The sequence below is a fragment of the Pseudophryne corroboree genome, chromosome 10 (assembly GCF_028390025.1).
Source record: "Pseudophryne corroboree isolate aPseCor3 chromosome 10, aPseCor3.hap2, whole genome shotgun sequence".
NCBI lineage: Eukaryota > Metazoa > Chordata > Amphibia > Anura > Myobatrachidae > Pseudophryne > Pseudophryne corroboree.
Genome location: NC_086453.1, coordinates 281,090,103 through 281,100,116, shown reverse-complemented (window position 1 = coordinate 281,100,116; position 10,014 = coordinate 281,090,103). Strand labels below are relative to the sequence as shown.

At 40.6% G+C, this 10,014-nt stretch overlaps 1 pseudogene; it reads right to left on the bottom strand.

Moving 5' to 3' along the window:
- Nucleotides 1-9,352: 9,352 nt before the first annotated feature.
- LOC134967800 (U2 spliceosomal RNA) lies at nucleotides 9,353-9,522 on the bottom strand (annotated as a pseudogene).
- Between the last annotated feature and the right edge of the window lie 492 nt (nucleotides 9,523-10,014).

Genomic DNA, 10,014 nt, shown 5'->3' with positions numbered 1-10,014 from the left:
AAACGGTTGAAGCTCCTGTTCAAAAATGATGCTCCAAAATCAACTTCTGTCACCTTAGTGATACATTTTGGTATAGTACCTAAAGTTTAAAGCAGAAATTGGGGCACTTTTGAAATTTTCATTTTTGACCAAAATCGACAGGTCTGGGGCTTAGGGAATTTCTCATATGCCACAAAACGGTTGAAGCTCCTGCTCAAAAATGATGCTCCGAAATCAACTTCTGTCACCTTAGTGATACATTTTGGGATAGTACCTAAAGTTTAAAGCAGAAATTGGGGCACTTTTGAAATTTTCATTTTTGACCAAAATCGACAGGTCCGGGGCTTAGGGAATTTCTCATATGCCACAAAACGGTTGAAGCTCCTGTTCAAAAATGATGCTCCGAAATCAACTTCTGTCACCTTAGTGATACATTTTGGGATAGTACCTAAAGTTTAAAGCAGAAATTGGGGCACTTTTGAAATTTTCATTTTTGACCAAAATCGACAGGTCCGGGGCTTAGGGAATTTCTCATATTCCACAAAACAGTTAAAGCTCCTGTTCAAAAATGATGCTCCGAAATCAACTTCTGTCACCTTAGTGATACATTTTGGGATAGTACCTAAAGTTTTAAAGCAGAAATTGGGGCACTTTTGAAATTTTCATTTTTGACCAAAATTGACAGGTCCGGGGCTTAGGGAATTTCTCATATGCCTCAAAACTGTTGAAGCTCCTGTTCAAAAATGATGCTCCGAAATCAACTTCTGTCACCTTAGTGATACATTTTGGGATAGTACCTAAAGTTTAAAGCAGAAATTGCGGCACTTTTGAAATTTTCATTTTTGACCAAAATCGACAGGTCCGGGGCTTAGGGAATTTCTCATATTCCACAAAACATTTAAAGCTCCTGTTCAAAAATGATGCTCCGAAATCAACTTCTGTCACCTTAGTGATACATTTTGGGATAGTACCTAAGTTTTAAAGCAGAAATTGCGGCACTTTTGAAATTTTCATTTTTGACCAAAATCGACAGGTCCGGGGCTTAGGGAATTTCTCATATGCCACAAAACGGTTGAAGCTCCTGCTCAAAAATGATGCTCCGAAATCAACTTCTGTCACCTTAGTGATACATTTTGGGATAGTACCTAAAGTTTAAAGCAGAAATTGGGGCACTTTTGAAATTTTCATTTTTGACCAAAATCAACAGGTACGGGGCTTAGGGAATTTCTCATATGCCACAAAACGGTTGAAGCTCCTGTTCAAAAATGATGCTCCGAAATCAACTTCTGTCACCTTAGTGATACATTTTGGGATAGTACCTAAAGTTTAAAGCAGAAATTGCGGCACTTTTGAAATTTTCATTTTTGACCAAAAATCGACAGGTCCGGGTCTTAGGGAATTTCTCATATTCCACAAAACAGTTAAAGCTCCTGTTCAAAAATGATGCTCCGAAATCAACTTCTGTCACCTTAGTGATACATTTTGGGATAGTACCTAAGTTTTAAAGCAGAAATTGCGGCACTTTTGAAATTTTAATTTTTGACCAAAATTGACAGGTCCGGGGCTTAGGGAATTTCTCATATGCCACAAAACGGTTGAAGCTCCTGCTCAAAAATGATGCTCCGAAATCAACTTCTGTCACCTTAGTGATACATTTTGGGATAGTACCTAAAGTTTAAAGCAGAAATTGGGGCACTTTTGAAATTTTTATTTTTGACCAAAATCGACAGGTCCGGGGCTTAGGGAATTTCTCATATGCCACAAAACGGTTGAAGCTCCTGTTCAAAAATGATGCTCCGAAATCAACTTCTGTCACCTAAGTGATACATTTTGGGATAGTACCTAAAGTTTAAAGCAGAAATTGCGGCACTTTTGAAATTTTCATTTTTGACCAAAATCGACAGGTCCGGGGCTTAGGGAATTTCTCATATTCCACAAAACGGTTAAAGCTCCTGTTCAAAAATGATGCTCCGAAATCAACTTCTGTCACCTTAGTGATACATTTTGGGATAGTACCTAAAGTTTAAAGCAGAAATTGGGGCACTTTTGAAATTTTCATTTTTGACCAAAATCGACAGGTCTGGGGCTTAGGGAATTTCTCATATTCCACAAAACAGTTAAAGCTCCTGTTCAAAAATGATGCTCCGAAATCAACTTCTGTCACCTTAGTGATACATTTCGGGATAGTACCTAAAGTTTAAAGCAGAAATTGGGGCACTTTTGAAATTTTTATTTTTGACCAAAATCGACAGGTCCGGGGCTTAGGGAATTTCTCATATTCCACAAAACAGTTAAAGCTCCTGTTCAAAAATGATGCTCCGAAATCAACTTCTGTCACCTTAGTGATACATTTTGGGATAGTACCTAAGTTTTAAAGCAGAAATTGCGGCACTTTTGAAATTTTCATTTTTGACCAAAATCGACAGGTCCGGGGCTTAGGGAATTTCTCATATGCCACAAAACGATTGAAGCTCCTGTTCAAAAACGATGCTCCGAAATCAACTTATGTCACCTTAGTGATACATTTTGGATATGTACCTAAAGTTTAAAGCAGAAATTGGGACACTTTTGAAATTTTCATTTTTGATCAAAATTGTGGGTCCGGCTTCCTTTTTATTTCATATATGGCCATACACATTTCTGATTCCAATTGGAAAACCATGCACCAGAATTAACTTCTGTCACCTTGGTGATACATTTTGGATATGTACCTAAACTTTAAAGCAGAAATTGGGACACTTTTGACATTTTCATTTTTGATCAAAATTGTAGGTCTGGGGCTTATTTTTTTTCATATATGGTCATACACATTTCTGACTCCAATTGGAAAACCATGCACCAGAAATAACTTCTGTCACCTTGGTGATACATTTTTGATGTGTACCTAAACTTTAAAGCAGAAATTGGGACACTTTTGAAATTTTCATTTTTGATCAAAATTGTGGGTCCGGGCTTCCCTTTTTTTCATATATGGCCATACACATTTCTGATTCCAATTGGAAAACCATGCACCAGAATTAACTTCTGTCACCTTGGTGATACATTTTGGATATGTACCTAAAGTTTAAAGCAGAAATTGGGACACTTTTGAAATTTTTATTTTTGATCAAAATTGTGGGTCCGGGCTTCCTTTTTTTTCATATATGGCCATACACATTTCTGATTCCAATTGGAAAACCATGCACCAGAATTAACTTCTGTCACCTTGGTGATACATTTTGGATATGTACCTAAACTTTAAAGCAGAAATTGGGACACTTTTGACATTTTCATTTTTGATCAAAATTGTGGGTCCGAGGTTTACGTTTTTTTTCATATATGGCCATACACATTTCTGATTCCAATTGGAAAACCATGCACCAGAATTAACTTCTGTCACCTTGGTGATACATTTTGGATATGTACCTAAACTTTAAAGCAGATATTGGGACACTTTTGACATTTTCATTTTTGATCAAAATTGTGGGTCCGGGCTTATGTTTTTTTTCATATATGGCCATACACATTTCTGATTCCAATTGGAAAACCATGCACCAGAATTAACTTCTGTCACCTTGGTGATACATTTTGGATATGTACCTAAACTTTAAAGCAGAAATTGGGACACTTTTGAAATTTTCATTTTTGATCAAAATTGTGGGTTCGGGGCTTACGTTTTTTTTTATGTATGGCCATACGCATTTTTAATTCCAATTGGAAAACCATTCACCAGAATTAAATTCTGTCACCTTGGTGATACATTTTTGATATGTACCTAAAGTTTAAAGCAGAAATTGGGACACTTTCGACATTTTCGTTTTTGATCAAAATTGTGGGTCTGGGCTTCCTTTTTTTTCATATATGGCCATAAACATTTCTGATTCCAATTGGAAAACCATGCACCAGAATTAACTTCTGTCACCTTGGTGATACATTTTTGATGTGTACCTAAAGTTTAAAGCAGAAATTGGGACACTTTTGAAATTTTCATTTTTGATCAAAATTGTGGGTCCGGGGCTTACGTTTTTTTATGTATGGCCATACGCATTTTTAATTCCAATTGGAAAACCATTCACCAGAATTAACTTCTGTCACCTTGGTGATACATTTCGGATATGTACCTAAAGTGTAAAGCAGATATTGGGACACTTTTGTTTTTGATCAAAATTGTGGGTCCGGGGCTTACGTTTTTTTCATATATGGCCATACACATTTCTGACTCCTATTGAAAAACCATGCACCAGAATTAACTTCTGTCACGTTGGTGATACATTTTGGATATGTACCTAAAGTTTAAAGCAGAAATTGGGACACTTTTGAAATTTTTATTTTTGATCAAAATTGTAGGTCTGGGGCTTATGTTTTTTTCATATATGGTCATACACATTTCTGACTCCAATTAGAAAACCATGCACCAGAATTAACTTCTGTCACCTTGGTGATACATTTTTGATGGGTGGTCTTCTGTATGCCGGCGGTCGGGCTCCCGGCGCTCAGTATACCGGCGCCGGGAGCCCGACAGCCGGCACACCGACACTTATTTTCCCTCGTGGGGGTCCACGACCCCCATAGAGGGAGAATAAAATAGTGTGGCGCGCGTAGCGTGGCGAGCGCAGCGGGCCCGCAAAGGGCTCATTTGCGCTCGCCACACTGTCTGTAAGCCGGCGGTCGGCCTCCCGGCGCCGGTATGCTGGTCGCCGGGAGCCTGACCGCCGGCCAGCCGTAGTGAACCCATTTTTGATGTGTACCTAAAGTTTAAAGCAGAAATTGGGACACTTTTGAAATTTTCATTTTTGATCAAAATTGTGGGTTCAGGGCTTACGTTTTTTTTTATGTATGGCCATACGCATTTTTAATTCCAATTGGAAAACCATTCACCAGAATTAAATTCTGTCACCTTGATGATACATTTTTGATATGTACCTTTAGTTTAAAGCAAAAATTGGGACACTTTTGACATTTTCGTTTTTAATCAAAATTGTGGGTCCGGGGCTTATGTTTTTTTTCATATATGGCATACACATTTCTGACTTCAATTGAAAAACCATGCACCAGAATTAACTTCTGTCACCTTGGTGATACATTTTAGATATGTACCTAAACTTCAAAGCAGAAATTGGGACACTTTTGACATTTTCATTTTTGATCAAAATTGTGGGTTCGGGCTTACTTTTTTTTCATATATGGCATACACATTTCTGACTCCAATTGGAAAAATATGCACCAGAATAAACTTCTGTCACCTTTGTGATACATTTTGGTAGTGATGAGCGGATTCGGTTTTACTCGGTTCTCAAAACGGCATCTTATTGGCTATCCAAAACACGTGACATCTGTGAGCCAATAAGATGCCGTTTTGAGAACCGAGTAAAACCGAATCCACTCATCACTACATCTTGGATATGTACCTAAAGTTTAAAGCAGAAATTGGGACACTTGAAATTTTAATTTTTGATCAAAATTGTGGGTTTGGGGCTTACGTTCTTTTCAAATATGGCCATACACATTTTTAATTCCAATTGGAAAACCATTCAACAGAATTAATTTCTGTCACCTTGGTGATACATTTTGGATATGTACCTAAACTTTAAAGCAGAAATTGGGACACTTTTGACATTTTCATTTTTGAACAAAATTGTGGGTCCGGGGCTTACGTTTTGTTCATATATGGCCATACACATTTCTGATTCCAATTGGAAAACCATGCACCAGAATTAACTTCTGTCACCTTGGTGATACATTTTGGATATGTACCTAAACTTTAAAGCAGAAATTGGGACACTTTTGAAATTTTCATTTTTGATCAAAATTGTGGGTTCGGGGCTTACGTTTTTTTTTATGTATGGCCATACGCATTTTTAATTCCAATTGGAAAACCATTCACCAGAATTAAATTCTGTCACCTTGGTGATACATTTTGGATATGTACCTAAAGTTTAAAGCAGAAATTGGGACACTTTTGAAATTTTCAGTTTTGATCAAAATTGTGGGTCCGGGGTTCACGTTTTTTTCATATATGACCATACACATTTTTTATTCCAATTAGAAAACCATTCACCAGAATTAACTTCTGTCACCTTTGTGATACATTTTGGATATGTACCTAAAGTTTAAAGTAGAAATTGGGACACTTTTGACATTTTCATTTTTTAACAAAATTGTGGGTCTGGGACTTACATTTTTTTCATACATGGCCATACACACTTCTGATTCCAATTGGAAAACCATGCACCAGAATTAACTTCTGTCACCTTGGTGATACATTTTGGCTATGTATCTAAAGTTTAAAGCAGAAATTGGGACACTTTTGAAACTTTTTTTAGTGTCCAGAGCATGGAGGCGCTACCAGGAGACAGGCCAGTACATCAGGAGACGTGGAGGAGGCCGTAGTAGGGCAACAACCTAGCAGCAGGACCGCTACCTCCGCCTTTGTGCACGGAGGAACAGGAGGAGCACTGCCAGAGCTCTGCAAAATAACCTCCAGCAAGCCACAAATGTGCATGTGTCTACTCAAAAGATCAGAAACTGACTCCATGAGGGTGGTATGAGGGCCCGACATCCACAGGTGGGGGTTGTGCTTACAGCCCAACACTGTGCAGGATGTTTGGCATTTGCCAGAGAACACCAAGATTGGCAAATTTGCCACTGGCGCCCTGTGCTCTTCACAGATTAAAGCAGGTTCTCACTGAGCACATGTGACAGATGTGAGAGTCTGGAGATGCCAAGGAGAACGTTCTGCTGCCTGCAACATCCTCCAGCATGACCATTTTGGCAGTGGGTCAGTAGTGGTGTGGGGTGGCATTTCTTTGGGGGGCCGCACAGCCCTCCATGTGCTCGCCAGAGGTAGCCTGACTGCCATCAGGTACCGAGATTAGATCCTCAGACCCCTTGTGAGACCATATGCTGGTGCGGTTGGCCCTGGGTTCCTCCTAATGCAAGACAAGGCTAGACCTCATGTGGCTGGAGTGTGTCAGCAGTTCCTGCAAGACGAAGGCATTGATGCTATGGACTGAACCGCCTGTTCCCCAGACCTGAATCCAATTGAGCACATCTGGGACATCATGTCTCGACCAATCCACCAACGCCACGTTGCACCACAGACTGTCCAGGAGTTGGCGGATGTTTTAGTCCAGGTCTGGGAGGAGATCCCTCAGGAGACCACCACCTCATCAGGAACATGCCCAGGCATTGTAGGGAGGTCATACAGGCACGTGGAGGCCACACACACTACTGAGCCTCATTTTGACTTGTTTTAAGAACATTACATCAAAGTTGGATCAGCCTGTAGTGTGTTTTTCCACTTTAATTTTGAGTGTGACTCCAAATCCAGTCCTCCATGGGTTAAATTTGATTTCCATTGATAAGTTTTGTGTGATTTTGTTGTCAGCACATTCAACTATGTAAAGAACAAAGTATTTAATAAGGATATTTCATTCATTCAGATCTAGGATGTGTTATTTTAGTGTTTCCTTTATTTGAGCAGTGTATATGGGCGTCATAGACCGGGCAGAGATGCAGGATTGAACAGAAATAGAATCCAAGAAAACAACATCGACAGAGGATATAGCTTCAAAGACCCAATCGGTCAATGTTTAATTTGAAAAGGATCATCTTATACAATAATGGAAAACTTGCATTATGCAATCTGCAACCGCTCTAAGGTGGTCATTCCGAGTTGTTCGCTCGCAAGCTGCTTTTAGCAGCTTTGCACACGCTAAGCCACCACCTACTGGGAGTGAATCTTAGCATAGTAGATTTGCGAACGAAAGATTAGCAGATTTGCGAATAGACAGTTCTTAGCAGTTTCTGAGTAGCTCGAGACTTACTCTGCCACTGCGATCAGTTCAGTCAGTTTCGTTCCTGGTTTGACGTCTCAAACACACCCAGCGTTCGCCCAGACACTCCCCCGTTTCTCCAGCCACTCCCGCGTTTTTCCCAGAAACGGTAGCGTTTTTTCACATACTCCCATAAAATGGCCAGTTTCCGCCCAGAAACACCCACTTCCTGTCAATCACACTACGATCACCAGAACGAAGAAAAAACCTTGTAATGCTGTGAGTAAAATACCAAACTTCTTAGCAAATTTACTTGGCGCAGTCGCAGTGCGAACATTGCGCATGCGCAATTAGCGGAAAATCGCTGCGATGCTTAGAAAATTACAGAGCGAACAACTCGGAATGAGGGCCTAAGATCCATGCATTAGCCAGAATAGGGCATAGGAATATTTCTGTCAGAATGAATACCAATTTAATAACCACCTCACTGTAAACCATGGTGATTTAAGGTCACATGATACATGATAGATGCATACACAAATTATTAGTGGAACCTCCATCAGGTTAGTGTCTTCATCAGCGAAAGGATAAAGAAACACTGTCTGTAACTGTGAGGCATCGGATCTGTAGCGACATTATTGTGTACTAGAGACAGACACATTTTCCTGGAAACATGAACCGCTACATCATCCCAACGTGAGGGAAGAGGCGGAAACCAATTAACTCAGTTGTCTATTTCTTATTCCTATCCTGAAGCATCCTCCCTGACAGAATTTATTTTACTAATTCCCTGAGAAAAAGCCTCAAAATGTGGATCAGAACCAGGAACGAAATAGAGGGAGGTGTAGTACTCTGTCAATTGGTGGTACAGCCTGAGGACGCAATCATCCTGCTTAAGGTAGCCATCTCATATACCAGGAAGTATAAAACTAAGACCTGCCTTAGAAGTGACCATGACTAGAGATCATAACGGATGTGGTATGGTATGCCGGCGGCCGGGCTCCCGGCGACCAGCATACTTGCGCCGGAAGCCCGACCGCCGGCATACCGACAGCGAGGCGAGCGCAAATGAGCCCCTTGCGGGATCGCGGCGCTTGCTACGCTGCGGGCATGGTGGCGCGCTACATGCGCCACGCTATTTATTCTCCCTCCAGGGGGGTCGTGGACCCCCACGAGGGAGATAAACTGTCGGTATGCCGGCTGTCGGGATTCCAGCGCCGGTATACTGTGCGCCGGGATAACGACAGTCGGCAACCTGAAGACCACCCTTCATAACAACTAGGACAAATGATTGTCCTTTGAAGTAACTGAGCTATAGTGTCGGTCAATGACCTGGCTCACTGCACAGTATAAGCTGCGTAAGGAGCATTTAGCTCTGTGCAGCCATTTTGGCAATTTTACACAGTGCACAAGAACATAGTCTGTCGTGTGTCTTGACATAGAAATAACAAAAGGAAAACAGACTACCAACAATCACTGCTTTAAGTGAAAGTACTGACCACAGAGTATTTTACATTAACTTAGCCATTAACATTTTATCAAGGTTTGTGGGCTAAGTAGTAAACAGAGTACCAGTCCCTTGTCATAGTGCAAGCAAAGGCAGACTCTGACAATACCGGTATTTGTGTACTGGTCCTGGACGCACTGCAATAGTGGACAGAGCAAGCTCCTCTTCTATCCTACTAAAAATTCATGTAATATATGGTCCCTAAATAGGGAGCATATCAGATATTAAACTGATAAAAACAGATATTACACCTGAACTTTTGCTAAAAGGCTGAGTTAATAAGTAAATATCACTTGCATATTGGTTGCAGTTGGTGGGCTACGTAATAGAGGTAGTAAAAGTCCCACTATACCAGCTATTGAATAAAGCTGGAATACCAATTTGCTGGACTAAATGCTGAACACAGTAATAGCCACTATATTTACTGTAGTGCCCATAATTTGTCAGGAGAGGGAGTTGTTTGTGCATGACAACACAAGTAGGATATTCTAACAAGCAAATATCGTGTATATTTGGAATAGCTGCTGGGCTAAGTACAGAAACCTGCAATAGTCCCAGAATACTTGCTATTGTGTATATTATACTATAGGCAGATCACTTGCAAAGTTACCACCCTGTGGGCTTGTTACTGATCACAGAAATAGTCCCACTATCTCAGTGCAAAGAATGACAGTGCTCCCCTCCCCCTCATGCTGAGCTGCTGAAATGTGATCAGGAGCTTCCTGCAGTGCTGCTGGGGGCAGAGCCTAATCGGGTGAGACAGTTTAGACTGGT